We start from the raw sequence: 16,369 nt of genomic DNA, 5'->3' as shown, positions 1-16,369 counted from the left end.
ACCAGAAGTTTCCTTGTCCTGGAAAGGGTGATTTTATCCAATATCTTCAAAAGGGAGTGAGCCACGTGACTGTAGGGAAGCAGTCCAACCAACTCATGAGGAGCTCAGCAGAGGGAGATGAGGCACGTGGTAGGTAGTGTGTCAGCCCTGTGGTGATGGAGAGCTTCCCATGGGATCGCACCAGTGCTGATGCTATTGGTGAGTGAATGCAGTTGGATGAGTCACAGCCTGTAAGGGAGATCCAGATCCTTGCAGTTGTCCATCTCCATCGGTCCTAAAGCCTCGGAGCAGTGTAGGCATATCATGTCCATCGATTGCAGAGGGGCTGAACACCATAACATGTCTCCCTATGGATTTTTGAGCAGATGTCCTAAACTCCAACCTCTGAAAAACAAAATGGGCGACTTTAAGATAACCCAGAAGAGAGGAAAAAGGGACAATATGAGGTCATCAAGAACAAATAACCACACAGAGCACTAGGCTTGCCCAGGTATACAGCTCACTGAAGCCAAAGAAAAGATCCTTCACGGTTTCAGCAGATCAGACCCAGACTTTTTGGCTGAGCGGGCTGGAGCTCTGCCTGCCTCCTGCCTCCTCCCAGGGTGAGTGCAAAGCAGCCCAGAGACAATAAGGCAAACCCGCCCTTTGATTTAAGCAAGGTTTGGCCAGGGCCCAGTGCAAGCCTCTGATGAGATCCATAGCTGTAAGTGACTTAGCCTGTGTCAGAGTGCAAATGACATCTCCGCCTGCCACGTGCACACCCTAAACAGTAAAGATGTCATTAGATATTCCACATCTGAGGCAGAACGCTTTTGCCAAACCCTGGCCCCATAGAATTTGGCATGACTTACAGAGATTAACCTATTAGTATTTATTATCGTTACTATTTAATATCGTTCTCCAAATTGTCAACGGGGGAGCAGAGAATGCGGGTAACCTGCAGGCCAATGAAATTTCAGGAGGAGAAAACTTCTGAGCTTCTAGAGCTGTTTCTCTCCCCTTGCTTTCCATGGAGCATGCCTGGCTGACTGAGCCATGCGTGGAGCTAGGGTGACAGCCTGTGGCAAAACAGAAGAATTTCAATGTATTAATCCTTTTGATTTCCACTTTCTTTTGATCTTTTCTCCACTTCCTGCTTGTCAGGCCAGACAAAGGTAGTGAAGTTTGGGTCGCTACCATCAACTCTGCTTTGAAGGATGGACAGTTGCCAGCCTTTCTCCCCTGTTGTTTTTATCTCCTTATCCATCAGGTTCTGCATTTAACAACAATTTGTTTGACAAGAAGTTCTGTGACATGGGTGCTATTGGAGCCATGCCGTGGTAGGGTCTCTGGTTGGCAGGGAAAAAATCAGCTCTCTCAAGAGCAAGGCAGCAGCCTCTACAACGAATATTTCTAATAACACATGAAGCATGCTTTAATCCCCTCAAACGTTTATTCTGGGTCAAAGTTTTCTTCTGCTGCTGCTTCTTCCCTTCTTCCTCTTGAGCAGTAGAGGGCTTTATTATTACTATTTTTTAAATCTATATTCTTTCTATACTCTACCCAAATTAATCAAATAAATTTTCTTTAAAGCGACACTAAATGAGTTACAGATGGTTTTGCCCTTTTACAGGTTGCAGAAATCACCCATTACAGTTCTTTTAATTTATCAGTGAGGGAAAATAAGATGGCCTCTTGCTCCCTTGGCAGTAATAATCAGAAACAGTCTATTTGGAGTTTAATTTACCCCAAATACATATTGATATTTGCAATGAGGAATATGTGACCTCTTTGGGAGTCAACGATGGATGGAAGGTGGATAGCTTTCATAAAACCACCTTTAATAAAAAAGAGTGTTATATTGAGTATGTTTGGTGGTGTATTTAGGCATATGGTTTCCATATCAGGAGCTAAGATGGCAAACACATGCTTTACCTTCTGAGTAACCTTTCTAGTGCTCCTCAGTCCTCACAAAAAAGAAAGATACGAGGGAGGTTTTTTGGGTTTGGGTTGTTTTTTTGGTTTTTTTTTTTCTATTTTACAATGCTGATGATATGGAAAAGCTGAAGAAATTTCACAAGGAATGCAAAACTTGTGCTTCTGCTTTTTTTTTTTTTTTTTGCCCATATAAAGAGAGGACGAGATTGAAATCTGCCCATGTGCTCCACCGTGTCCTTTTGGTGGGACCCAAACGGAGACTGATCCTCACCACCTCGGCCAATTCTCACAGTTGGATCCTCTCCTGCAGCTCCTGGCACTGTAACTCCTGCCCAGAAGACAGGAACAGGGACATGCAATAGGGCTGGCTCTGGAGAAGGGCTGCCTTGCTCTGCCAGTGATAAATCTAGTGGTCCCCTTGCTTTTTCATCACTTGCCTAATCCCGTGCCCTTCTTTTCATGTGCTGTAATTGCTCCCAGCTGCTCCCACAGCCCAACTGTGTGGAGATTGTGAACGAGGCCCCGCAGAACAATGGCAATGGCTGCTCCGGGTTGCCTCTGGCTTGTGCCTCCTGCAGTCCACATCTGCCCTGCTGTGTCCCATTTTGGGAGTGGGCTTTTCCCCCTGACCTTGCTCCGTGCTGAGGAGGGTCCTGGGGGGCACAGTGCCCCTGAAACAATAGCAAATGTTATGAGAAAAAAGCAAAACAAGGACAACTTTGCCATCGCCAGGGAGAGAGCAGCCCTCAGGTGTTGGTCCTCTTAGGTCCTGAGGGGACCAGAGCCTTCAGCCCTTCACTTTCTAACATGAGTTCTTCCTCCCTTCCCCAACTATTTTTCCACCTGAGAAAGACTTGGGAAAGAATTTTCCCAAGTTAATTGTGTCCTTCTGGGTTGAATAAGGCGTATCTCATTAGAGAGGGAGAAGGGTTTAATATGAACTTCAAGCTGCTGTCTCAATGCTACAGAAAGGAGATTCCTAATCAGCACAGTATATGTTTTCTATAATTGCTCTTTGACATTCTTTGTCTTTCCTGGCTAATTTCAGTGAAGGAAAACTGTGGTGAAATGTTCCAGTGTGTTTTCATAGGAACAGAAAAAAAACCCTTTTGTTTATAAATGCAGGGTTATTTAAATGATCCAGAGGATCAGCTGTTTTCACAGGTCCACTGCTGAAATGTAGTACTATTTTTCTTTCTGAAATGAGGCTTCAGCCAGGGAGCAGCTCTGGGAGGCAGCACAGGAAAGCGGTCCCATCTCACATTGTGACAGCTAGACCAAGTTATTTCAGATTAAAACACCTGGTTCCACAGTACCTCGAATGCCCAATCTATTTTTGAAACTCAAGATTATTCAAGGCAGACTTTGACTTTTAAGCTCCCGATTTCTAGAGGTGACACCGCCACAGCTGTTAAAGAGGTGGCATTTGCCACCCTGCCCCACACTCAGTGTGTGAAGTTTGTATTAATGTTTTATCCAGGTACAAAGGCATCTGAAGGATTTTAAGTGCAATCCTTCCACAGGAATGGCTTGAACACACCTCCAGACAGCAGGAAGTGCTTGTTACTAGCAGCTGAGGATGGCTTGCTGAAAGGCTGTCAGCATTTTCTTATGAGAGAGAGCGTTACATACACTTAGTGAGTACATGTGCATATGTATATGTATATTTCTAATGTGTACACAATGTTGTTTCTTGGTATTTATTTGAGGAAGGCTAGGTTGTAGTGGGCAGTTCTTGCTGAGTCAGTTCTTACTTGCTCTCACATTCTGCTGTTTATGTGAATGCTCACACTGCATGGGGGAAGAGTATGTCCTCCGAGGACAAGAAACCTCCTAAGTCCTAATGGAGCCAAACAGAGAGGAAACAGGACAAGAAGGACACATAGGTCCAGAGGAGGGCTACAGAAATGACCCAAGGGTTGGAACACCTCCATACAAGGACAACTTGAGAGAGCTGGGGCTGTTCAGTCTGGAGAAGAGAAGGCTCCAAGGAGACCTAAGAGTGCCCTGTCAGTATGTAAAGGGGGGCTACATGAAAGAAGGGGATAGACTCTTTAGCAGGGGCTGTTGTGATAGAAAAGGGAAATGGTTTCAAACTGAAAAAGAGGAGGTTTAGATTGGATATATATATATATATATTTATAATAAGAGCAGTGAAGCACTGGCACAGGTTTTCCAGACAGGTGGTGGACATCCCATCCCTGGAGACATTCAGTGTCAGTCTGGATGAGGCTCTGAGCACCTCATTGAACTGCAGGTGTCCATTGCAAGAGAGTTGGACCAGATGGCCTTGAGATCCGCCTTCCAGCTCAAGGCATTCTATGATTCTATGATTATTCTCACAGCTTCAGGATCTCTGCCTATAAGATGCCTGTGTGCCACCTCACCTTATTCTTGCAATGTGGTCTTGTATTTTTTACTCAAAACACCTCTCTGCAAGTTTTTATTATTTGTTCTTGAGGTAGTACAAAAAATATCTCCTTTTTTTTTTTCCCCTCTTCCTGAGCACTTTTTTAAAGAGGGCAGTTTTAATTCTTGCCCTGAGCCTAGTCTCACAGGAGGGGCAGGAAGGAACATGCTCGCCTATGTGTCCTATCCCCACTCTCCACTGTCTCATTTTGTCGCTGGTGCAGTTTCTCTTCTGCTGGATGACATGTGAAGGCCATGTGTGTCCCAGAAGACCATCTGAACACAGAAGCACTTCTTTGGCTCAAGTGGGACATGTCTCTGCACATCACACATTCCCTGTTAGGAATCAGGTCAATGTGCACCAAACTGGAGAAACTCCTAAAGTTGCAGATCATGCCCTTTGCTACAAGGCTGCCATCTCCTTTCCCTTTCAAAACAGCTGAAACATATGAAATAGCAGCTGTTGAACATATTTTCCCTTTACACAGCATTTTTCCAGTGAAAATTGGATTGATTAGTACACATTTGCCAGGTTCTGCTGCATTATGACAATAACACATGACATCATTTCAAACCAGGTGGGATTTTCTTTAAAACAATATTTGGTGACAAAATAAATAAATAAATAATGCAGTTTTATCTATGCAAAATTCATTTTAATATGCATTTCCCACAGCCCTGCTGTGAGATGCATCTTCTAAGTGCAGTACATCAGCTCAGGTCAGCAGTTAGACTCGGTGATCCTTATGGCTCTCTTCCAACTTGGGATATTCTACGACCTTATGATTCTGTTGCTGCGCTCACAGACCGTGTGCAGCAGCCATCTGCAGCCTGACCTTCTCCTCTTGCCCCATCATGACGTCCACCTGACCTGGAGCAAACCCCCCCAGCCCTACACCTCACAGCCCCATCACACTGCATCCCAGTGCACCGCGGTGGAAGGCAAGGGAGGGGCTTCAAAGGCGCTGGTCTCACAATGGAGTTGGAGTAAGTAGCTGCTGACAGATTTATAGGCTCCAGTCCAATTAAAGTGCTGTTTATTGCTTTTAGAAGGGGCCTGTTTGTTTCTAATTTTAGAAGTAGGTTGGGGAAGTGACTAGAATTGCGAGTATGGGACCTGAGATTTTTCACCAGGGCTGCTGCTGCTATTAATCAATAGGTGTTGTTGATAATTATTCAGCCTGAGATCTCAACCCACCGTGGCAGGGCAGAAATTCAGGGCAGCACCCAAACAGCAGTGAAAGCAGCTTTGCTTTGTCCCCTGCCCTGCTACATCTGTTGACTTCAGTATGTGTTTGACCAGCCACTTTCTAAAGAGCTCCCCTTGTCCCCCATGCATCTCTTCTGCTCTCTCAAGTTCATTCATTTTATGTGCTCCTTTTAAAGAGAATAAAAAGCATGCTTGGTGTGGATGATTGTCCCTATCTCTGGCCAGCAGTGATAGGAACCTTGGGCCAGTTGCCAGAAAGAAGTGGAGAAATAACAAATTTTGCCTGAGAGATGAAATCAGAGCTGGAATCGGGATTCCTGTGTTGTGCCCATAATTTTGTGCAGTTCTGCTGTACAGTGGTGGGAAGCCCCTTTGATGTCAGTTTCCCACTGTCTAGAAAAGCTGCAATATAAAGTTACTGTAAAACTCGGTTATTTGTTTGTGCGGTACTTTGAGAGCCGCTGGTGAAAGGCGCTGGATAACTGCATGGTTCCCTGTGGTTTGTAAAACATGCATTGATCACCATTTACCAGAAGGCAATGACAGTGGGTATTTAACAGACAGAGGCTCGACCCAGACACAGCACACTCACATTTCCAGGTCCTGGGGAAGTTTATGTCCTGAATGTGCATCCAAGCCCAGCACCCATGCAGAGGACAGAAGGAAAACCACATCGCAGTATGCCAGCCTTGGGATAGGGAGGTCCAATCCCCTGCCATTGGAGTTTGATCTGAAACTGGGGCATCCCATAAGACCTCATCTTGGATGGAGACAGCCAGAGCCCAGTGAGCCTAACCTTTCCTTCCCCTGCTCTGAGTCATCTGCAATAATCCTTTAGCTGTGGACTGAAGACATAAGAAATAAACTACAGTAAAAAAGATAAAAGGGAGCATAAATCAATTTCTGTGGTAGCTGAGGCTTGAAGTATGCCTAAATATCACTTCGATTGCACACTGTTTGGGCAGCGTGCCATCCTTTTATTACTTACCCATGTACAGGAGATTTCATTGACAATCTGTTAAATATATATATATATATCTATTTTGGCCGAATCTAGAAACTTTTTAGCAGAAAACAAGAATATTTGATCTGAAACTGTTTTTTTTCCCCAAAAAAACTGAATTTTTTTCTTTTCAAAAACAAGTAGAGGAAAGTAGGTTGTTTGGTTTTAATTTTCATAAAAGCAACACTTTTCTCCTTCTTCAAGGCAGTCTTTTGTCTATAGCTAATTTTTTTTTGTCTATGTCTAACATACAGCATCTCCTTAGAAACCTATCTGCCATAAGCAGAATTATTACGGAAAAACAGAAGTGTGTAGGAAGGGAGAATATAATCTCACTTTTTTCTTTTATCCTAACAGACAGCCTCAGTGGGCTAATAGCCAAGAAGGTAGAAATATTAAAGCCCCCTGCACAGACCACAGCAGATGGAAAAGATCTGAGTTGGGCAAAATGTTCCTTGCTGAAAGTTGCTCTGTTACATGAAACCATTTCAGGAGAGCAGAGCATCAGGAAAGGAGCATCATGCCTTTCGGACACATTTTTGTGATACTTCAAAGGAATTATTTGCAGAGTCAGTGATGTATATTGCTTCTAGCACTCTGAAAACTTTCCTTCTCAAATGAGGGTTGGTCCTGTGGATCACTCTTAGGAGAGTATCTAAAATCAGGCCATTCTGCTGGAGCAGAAGACAGAGCTGCAGTTGGAAGAAGGTAGAGAACATGGGGGAATGGAAGCCCCAAGGGGCTTTGCTTGGTTGGCAGTGTCCCACTGCTGCCCTGTGATTCCCAAGTAGTTTGGAAAGATCTAATATGGAGGTGCAGAGCACCACCGGGCTTTTTGATAGGGATAAAGTTTCTAGGAACCTCTCACCAGCTGTCATTTAAATAGACAGTAGGCAGGAGGAGAGTCATACAGGAGTTTTACTGGTTTAGGTATCCTTCAGCATTATCAAGGCAACTGCATTACTTCATGGAATGATTGGTCTTGGATTCATCAGATGAATGTTAATATTCATAAACTTCTTCCTAGTAACTCTTATTATAGAATATGATGAAAATAATAAATATTTTGAAGGAGCTTCCAGGACATCATTCGGGCTCCACTACTGATTCACTCTGCAACCCTGAGTGAGTCTCTTAATACCAGATACCTCCTGTTTCCTCTCTGATGAGTTAACAAATGCAAAAAGACTAAGAAAAAGGAGAAAGCAGTTACATTTGTAGGTAATTGGAGCTTATTTTCAGACCCATTGATGCCAATAGCCCATAGTCAATAGGTCATGTGTAGAATCATGGAATCATTTACGTTGGAAAAGACCTCTAAGATCATTTAGTCCAACCATCCACCTACCTCCAGTACTGCCCACTAAACCATGTCCCTTAGTACCACATCTGCAAATCACTTCCAGGGGCAGTGACTCTACCACCTCCCTGGGCAGTCCTTTCTAGTGCTCGATCAGTCTTTTGGAGAAGAAGATTTTCCTACTATCCAACCTGAAAGGAGAATTTGATAGACTCCTGTGTTCTGAGAGCATCAGAGATGTAAGAAAAAAAAAAAAAACCTATGAGATGCTCAAAGTCTAATTATATGGTGGTCTATATTTTACAGACACATCCCTGACATGGGCTGAGGTCCCAGAACTGAATACCAGAGGCTGCTGATACACTGAGCCATTGGAGTAATCACATTTTAAGTAAAATACAGATTTTTTTCAGTGCTTATAAATAGTAGGACTAGGAATACAAGAGTTCCAGCTCATAGAAAGCAACTCGATACATGGTTCATACCTCAAGCTTTGCTGAGCATAATCTCAACGTGGCACAAGTCTGCTGGTAGGTAATTGCAGGTATAGTTGTGACTACCTGTAAAGCTGTATGAGAATTGCTAAGTCACAGCCTGACCCAATGACTGAGCACCTGGTGAAGGGACACAGCCAGCCCCAGTAGCACAGGTAAAAACAGGTTCCACCCTTCTCTAAGCCTCATTTAAAGACTGGCTGCCACAGGAGAAGGTTCTTTACCAGGAGATCCTTTGGAGTATTCAGTGGGCCCTGATCTTTGGCATGGGTAAGTAACTTTTTTAAGTAAGTCTTTCTTTCTTTAACTGGGTTTTGACAATCACACTTTTTTTGGGTAACTTAGGACTGGTTATTTGCTATTGCCTTTTCCTCCAGAAGCAGTCCTGGTCAAAATCAACTGTGGGTGAACTGTATATCTTTCCACCAAATACCAGGGAGTATTGTTTATAAGTCTTTCCACAGCCCTAGTGAAGAAGAAATGGGAAAAAAAAAATCTCTCTCTTTAATAGAAAGAACTCAGTAGGCAGATAAGAAAAGTTTTCCTGGGAACCAGAGGCTGACCTGGGCAGGCACAGAGCTGTAGGATCAACTGCTCCAAGCCTGCACCATGGGCTGGTAGGCAGGGGTGCAGCTCCTTTTGCCCGGTGTAATAATGCTGAACCAAATTGGAAACAGGGTGAGTTTTCTGAGTGAATTTGAAACTGGAGTATTTTCTTCATGTGGAAAAAAAGCTGGTTTTTGTGGGCAGGACCAACGTTCTGGCAAAAGGGAAGTATGCTGTCTGTAGTCAGGCTCAGCAGAGATTAATGAAACCTGATTAAAAAGACTCACAAAAACAAAGTGATTCCATGCCTTTCCTTCCTACCCAGCTGCTATCCACCTTCTCTGGCACATTTAGTCTCTCCCTTTCTTACACATGAAAGAAATACAGCTCTGTGCATCAGCCTGTTGGATATTTTGGGTACTGCCACAAGAAATGAAAGCCATAAATATATATATGTCTGTTTGTGTATTAAATATCAGGAAGATTGGTAAAGATTTCAGAAGAACACGTTGACATTTGGCCTAATAAAATAGTGTAAATAGTTTTTCCTTTCTGCTTTGACTTAGCAAAATATTGCATGAAAAGCTCAGAGAAGAAGTATTTCATTTTTCTTGAAGGGAGGCAGGAAACTATTAACAAACAGTGCAGGAGCACAATATCCTGATATGATCTTTAAAAATTATCTCCTAAGGGCACAAAAACGTGAGATCTGTAAATTAATACTAAATTTCTAGAATCACAAATGCTCTGCAAGGAACCAACCTCTCTTAAGCAGGATGCGGACTAGATGACCTTTAAGTGCCCCTTCCAACTCAAACAATTTTTTGCTGCTATAGTATCCATGTCATGTGGTTTTAGTGGGCAATATTGGTGGTAGGTAAATGGTTGGACTAGATGACTTTGGAGGTCTTTTCCAACCTCAATGATTCCATGATTCTTGCCAAACTATGATATCATGTTGTCAGCTCTCACCATTCGTGCTACGTGTAAGGCTTTTCTTAATTCTTCAGCTGCTGGAAGCATGCAATAAGAAGTCTCAGATTTCGGTTTTTAAAGTAAAAATTTTAAAAGTAAAAATATCTTGAAAATATAGTAGAGATGGTAATTGCCAGCAAGCTATCAGCTCCCAACAAGGGCATAGAGAATAGCTCTTGCAACCTCACCAGAGCCACCATTCTGATGTCCCAAAGCTCCCAGTGCCCGCTGTGCTGCTGCCAGCACCTTGTGAGCAGCTCCCAAAATAGGTTGTCTGGGGCTCACTGCATGCAGTCCCGGCTCATTGCTGAAAGCCAGGCTTCTGCAGGGGGTGCAAACTGTGTTTTATCAGCCTAGTAACTGGGAGGGTCTAAACCTCCCATGTTGCAACTTAGTTGTGAGGGCCCTCAGCACAATCCTGTGGCAAACTGGGGGAAAGATAATAAAATTAAATTTACTATTGAAATAAAAGACAGAAGGCACAGTGGTTTTATTCACTAAAACCATCCGCTCCTCAGCTTACTGGAAGTTATTGTTGTGCTGCCAGTTTGCCATGGAACAGATGGACCAGATGCCATTGGAGTCTTTGGCTGGGGGAGCTGGTGGTTTGTTTTCTATAGGCTCTGGAGATGATGTTGAGTGTTGCAGAAGCCTGAGACAAGATAGAGGGTGTGAAATCAAAGATGTCAGTAGTGTCAACGTGTAACTGGAAGGGGTTTGAGAAGGTTTGGAGTTCTTAGGCTTGAATCTGTGGGAGCCAGGTTTTGAGGAGTCAGAAAGGAGTAGGGGTAGGAATGACAGAAAAAATAAACAGGTAAAAAGTATTTTGACTGTGGTAGAGCTGAGCTGCTTTGCCTGGGAAAAGCACAGAGAATTACGATGTGATGTTTGGGACAAGAGAGTTCTGTTCCCTCTGTCCACTTACCAAAAAAGGAGGTGAGGGCTTACAGAGAGGTAAGGGATCACAGCCCATAAAGGAAGCAAGACTGAGGAAATATCCCAGATTTTATCCTGAAAGGCAGCCCTAAGTACTGCATGCACTGAGCAGGCTGCTGGGTCCAGCTGACTGCATAAAATGGGGCATCCGCTGTGGTTGGCTGCTCCAGCATAAACACATGGCCTGGACAGGGGTGGCAGGAGAAAAGCTGCTTTTGTGTTGTCTGCAACAAACGTGTACACAGACAGCTACTGGGAGGCAGTGGAGGACAGCTGTCCGCTTGGCAGAGGTTGATGTAAATCAGGAGGGCTCTGCTATTAGTGCTGAGCTGGCTTGCAGCAGCTGAGGCCTTAGCTGAGCCACTGAAGTGGTAAATAGTGCTGACAGCGAGTTGTGGCTTTGACAACCTTAAATGAACTCCATGAAGTGCTCACTTCTGAAGAGAATGTTGTTGAAACCTGGAAATGAGGCTCTCAAAGGTTTAACAGATTGGTCTGTTGTAGAGGGTTTGTTTAGAAACCAGATGCAGAGGATTGCAGCATCGCCTCACATGGCAGGGCAACAGCATCCTGCTCCTTTGTGCTGCAGTGGAGAGCAAACTCACAACCCATGTCAGCACAACAGTGAGCTGAGGTAGGGTGATGGTGCACAGTTCAAGTGAATGGAAGATGATGACAAGCTAAAACCTATCTGAATAATTGAGAAACGTTGGTGTTGTTGCATTCCTGGAAATAAAACTGGCACACGTTCTGCAGAAATCATAAAGTGGTGGGAACAATTGATCATGGTGGGGCTGGGTAGAGAAATAGAGCCACCTCTTGTGGGTTTGAGCAACTTGCAGCCTGCTTCAGTAAAGGAGTGGGCAGTGGCAGAAGACCAGCATAAATAAGAGCAGCACTAGCAGCTGAGTTTGGACCCATAGATTGGGCTGGAGGCATGGGCCTGGCTGGGCTGTGGGATCTGATATAGGGTGTGGGGAGGCTGCAGCTAATCCAGAGGAACAGATGTGTACCCAGCTCACAGTTGGTGACCATTGTAAGTTTTGGGTTAGATTTAGCAAGAGGACACTCATGCCTAGATTTTTTTGGGGGGGAGGGTTCTTGGTAAGATATCCCAGGATTGCATCTCTAATGGAGAGTTAATATTCCTCTAGTCTCTCCCTGTCTTGGAACATCAATACTGCAAGCTCGGAACTGTCAGCTGGAACTGCAGGACACCAACTGCATTTCTCTGCTCCTGAGACTTGGGGACAGCCCTCAGGGTTGTGACAAAGTAGACACAACTGAGGTGACCACCTTTAATCTTCTTGGTGAGTAATTACCAAACTCAGAACATCTGCACCGTGCAGGCACCAATGGCTTTTTGCTGTAACATCCCTTGGGATGAGAGATCATGGGCACTGAGTTGGCTCACAGACCTCAACAGTTTTCTTCAGCATGAATTTGGAGTGATGAAGAACCAGAAGTTGTGCATCACCAGGCTCCTGTGCTGTTTGTCCTGTCTGCAAGCCCAGGCTCCTCCTGTAACGTCTGGGATGGTTCTTGTAGAGAGCATGGGACCAGAATCAGCCATGAATATCATGTCAGGATGCTCACACTCAAGGTGGAGTTGAGGCCTGCAGGAAACGGTAAAACTGTGAGATTCCACCTGGAAGAAGCTTTCTTCAGACGAGTCTGGCAAGAGGCTCAGTGACGAGCTGCAAGGAGACCAATGGGAAAAAGCAGAATTGGGCAGGCTCCTGGAAGGCTGGGAATGGTGGGCATGTCAAATCACTTGCTAAGAGAGCCCCAGAGTGCCGTGAGAGTTGTGAAAAAGGCAGAAACACCACTGATATCAACTAGTTCTCAGCTGGTTCTGTCAGAGAAAATAAAAATGTAGAAGCCTAACTAATCCATAGCACTAAGTTTCTTACCTAATCTTTACTTTCTTTAAAATAACAGCAAAAAATTCATGAGAAAAGGTTATTTTGCTAGTCAGAATCAGAAGCAAGTAAATTTTCTGCTGTGCTTGACTCCAGTATTGGTTCATTCATTGCCACAGCCTTTGAGAAAGGAACTGAAAAAGAGTCTGGCTGCTTAGAATCACAATAGTGTTGATGGACACATTCCTCTATCATATTAAGGCTCCTCATCATCCCACATTCAATTCTTGGCCAGATCCAGTGAAGGACAGAGGCATCTGTGCAAAGAATTTCAATAGAATTCCAGAGAATTACAATGGAATTACACAACAGCACAGATAATAAAATTTGTGAGTTATTACGATTTATATTTCTGTGGGATCCAAAAAAACAATCCCAGTGTAAATACCCCCAAAAAAACCATTGGAGTCCACTCTCAAAAATAAAAAATAAAAAAAAAAGAACAGATCTTCTCAGTGTATTTTGTTTGTTCACCAACCATTCAAAAACCAGTGCCGTTCAGACATGCTGGAGGCACATTATTCCTACCTGGGAGATGTTATGTGCTGGAGATCTAAGGCAGAGAAGAGCTATAAGGCTGGAGAGAAGGTGATGGACGAGGTTTCATTCAGTCTGCAGTATCTATGGGATGAGAACTGTCTTTTTTGCTCTGTTTATGCCATCCACAGCACAATTGAGGCCTTAGGCTTTTAAGGCTTGACTACAGTACAAACTATAAACACCAATAACACAATAAGGTCTCAGATATTTTAAGGTTGGTTGTCTGGAGCACACTATTATGCATCCATCATGTGGCAGTGTGAACACATGCTCTCTGTGCCTAAAATTAGAGTTTTTCTCAGTGTGTTCTAAAAGCTGTTTGCTTTTCAATTGCAGCGTGCAGTTACAATGACATGTAGATGATCCCTGTGTATATTGATAGTGTTTTTCAGACTGCAAGTGTGTTTACTGCAGGGGAATCATAAATATATTTCATTTTGTTTGCTGCAGCTTTATGCTGTATAAGGACAGAAACATTTATTTGATTATGAAACCCTGTTTTTGTATTTTTTCCAGATTTTTTCCAGATTGTTGACATGAAGAGTCTGTCTTTTGTTTTCCCACACTGTTGGAGGATGGTAGCAAAAACATTAATGGATGTGGATCAGCAACATCACTCACAGATGGGAGAGGAGAAAGAATATCCTGCCCTTCACTACTGAAGTTTAATACCAACTTGCTGACCAGTCCACGGCACTCATATTCCTGTCAGCAGATGTGGATTTTCCAGCAGCAAATAAGCCACTAATGGCACAAAGTCCTTCTCAGTATGGTGTAACACTTGACCAACCCAGGCCAAAAAATGAAGTCAACTCATGCAAGTTAAAGTATCACATCAGGCCAAAGAGCTTTGTCTTTCTGTCATCCAGCAAGGACTGTGTATGGGGGACTCTTCTGTGTATGTGTTACAAACTATTGTTGGTCACTTTAACAGAGTAAGAAACCAGAAACATCATGGAGGTCAAGTACGAAGTGCTGCAAGCCTTCAAATGCAGAGGTCAAGCATACAATGAAAACAAAGCAAAGTTGTAATGCTAGTTGCAAGCTGCATAGATAATCAATACCAGAATGTGATTCCTTTTAATCAAGAGTTATTTTAGATGGCATCAGAGGAAAAACAACAACAACAACAAAAAACAAAAACAAAAAAACCTGCAAATTTGCTAATTGGAAGTTGAAATCTGTAGCTGGTAGCAGGCTCCCAGGAAAGAAGTAGATTGCATGCAGTAAGAGTAATATTCAGCAACAAGTTCACAGCAGTTAGCTCACCAGGGAGATAAAAGTTCATACTAAGGTAATTCTTGTGAATTCTTTTATATGCTCAAAGCAGAACAAGGATATTGAAGTGCCCTATCTGGAGGATTCTCTCCATGACACAGCATTCATGAATGATAGCTCCCAGCAGCTATCCTAGGGCTAGTAAGATGGAAAGGTAACTATTTCCCAGAACTTGAATGGTTTTCCCATTTGAGTATTTAAGTATTTGAGCAACTGTTCTTTTGCTGAGGTGAGGTGGGTTACTGTTGTAGCAGTATGTGTGTATATACAGTTTTTTTACCTAAGTTTTTGACATCTCTGAGTTGCCTCTTGCAGCCTCAGCCCATCCTTTGCTGCAGGCAGGGTGCTGGGTGAGCCATTGGGCTGCAGTGTGCAGTCACTCTGTTTTTTCCTGTTCACTGTGGATGCTGTCGGTTGGCACGTGGAGGCTCTCTGTTGATGAATGAGTGCTGTGAAGCAGATGGGATGGAAACAGAGATGTTCTTGACATTCAATCAGATTGTAATGAGCAGTGTTTTTTTTTGTTGCCAATGGGCTGAAACATGCCCATTTCTTAAAAGCTGTTCTTTTTTTTGCTGATGCGACCCCAAGTGACAGCTCCCTCTCCTGAGATTTCCTCTGACTTGATTTATGGAGTCTGAATTCCAGCTGCATGCTACTTGGGGCACAGACTGTATGATGTTCCATGTGAGGTGCCCAGACAAAACAACAGCTTTAAAATATCATAAAGCAGCCCCAAAAAGACTTGTCAGAACTGGAGGGGACAGATCCATTGCTTGCAGGCAAGGGGAAATGAAGAAATGCAGGAGTTTTGTGCTGTAGGAAAATCTCCAGCTAAACTGCTTTCTCCCATGTATGATTGCCTACTCTGAGCCTATTCAAGGAGTCTTTGGGAAAATACCTAAGAGGATTTTTCCTTTCAGATTAAGTGATTTCTGGATGATTTTACCCACAGCACATCAGCAGGGGGTGAATTTAGCTGCACTTTGCCTGCACCAGTGAAAGAGAGTCTCATTCTTTTCAAAATCATCCACTAAATTAAGACATGAACGTACATTACACTGAACCTATTTAGCTTATTAAAGGCTCCTCTCTCAGATCATTTCCTTCTGTGTGTGTCTTTACATCACAGGCTCTTCTGTTTATAATTTCCAAATTTAGGGGGAAAAAAAAGATCTTTTAAAGGAGTTACCCTCAGCAGTCAGAAACTGTATGTACAGTAATCAGCCTGAAATAGAAAGATGAAAGACCTCGCTGTGCTCAGTTAATGCAATAATGATCACTCTTTAGCTCAAATATAGTATGAGGTGAGTGCCGCAATTAACAAGGAGTAAGAACCAAAATGCAATGTCAATTTCTGTTTTGTTGTGTTGAATGAATTACTAGGATCTTCATGCTCTGGAACTTTGGCTAGGATCCTTCTACTCTCCCGAGGAAAATAAAATGTTTGGTCAGTGCCAGTTCCTTTGACTGCCATTGTTTTCACTGGCTTTGGGAACAGACCCTTATTTTTGCTTTACTTCTAATTCTCTTTTTCACCCTTCTAGCTAATGAATAGAGTGATGCAAGAAATCTGCAAAGCAATACTGAAAGGATGCTGCACTGAAGGAAAACAAGGAAGCTACAAAAGCTACAGGAAACTCATTTTTTGAGGACAAAATGGAAAAACATTCTACAGGAATGTTGTCCTTGTTGGCCTGCAAGCCAATTTGAGTGATTTGGGTATGGGAAGCTGTGGGGTGGGCAGGTAACATGGGCCATGAGTGCTCTTTTTCTTCACCTGTCTATAGATATTGAGCTTTTCTGCTGTTACGGGGCTGAGATTCCCGAATACTTTCA

General features: G+C 43.4%; 1 long non-coding RNA gene across 1 annotated transcript in view; it reads right to left on the bottom strand.

Moving 5' to 3' along the window:
• Positions 1–204: 204 nt before the first annotated feature.
• The window catches only part of LOC125693485 (uncharacterized), a 28,439-nt gene continuing 12,274 nt past the window's right edge, over positions 205–16,369 (bottom strand). The window contains exon 3 of the long non-coding RNA XR_007377120.1: positions 205–384. This is a non-coding gene — a long non-coding RNA (uncharacterized LOC125693485). The remainder of the gene's footprint in view (positions 385–16,369) is intronic.

The sequence above is a fragment of the Lagopus muta genome, chromosome 5 (genome assembly GCF_023343835.1).
Source record: "Lagopus muta isolate bLagMut1 chromosome 5, bLagMut1 primary, whole genome shotgun sequence".
Taxonomy (NCBI): domain Eukaryota; kingdom Metazoa; phylum Chordata; class Aves; order Galliformes; family Phasianidae; genus Lagopus; species Lagopus muta.
This window is presented reverse-complemented; position numbering and strand designations above follow the sequence as displayed.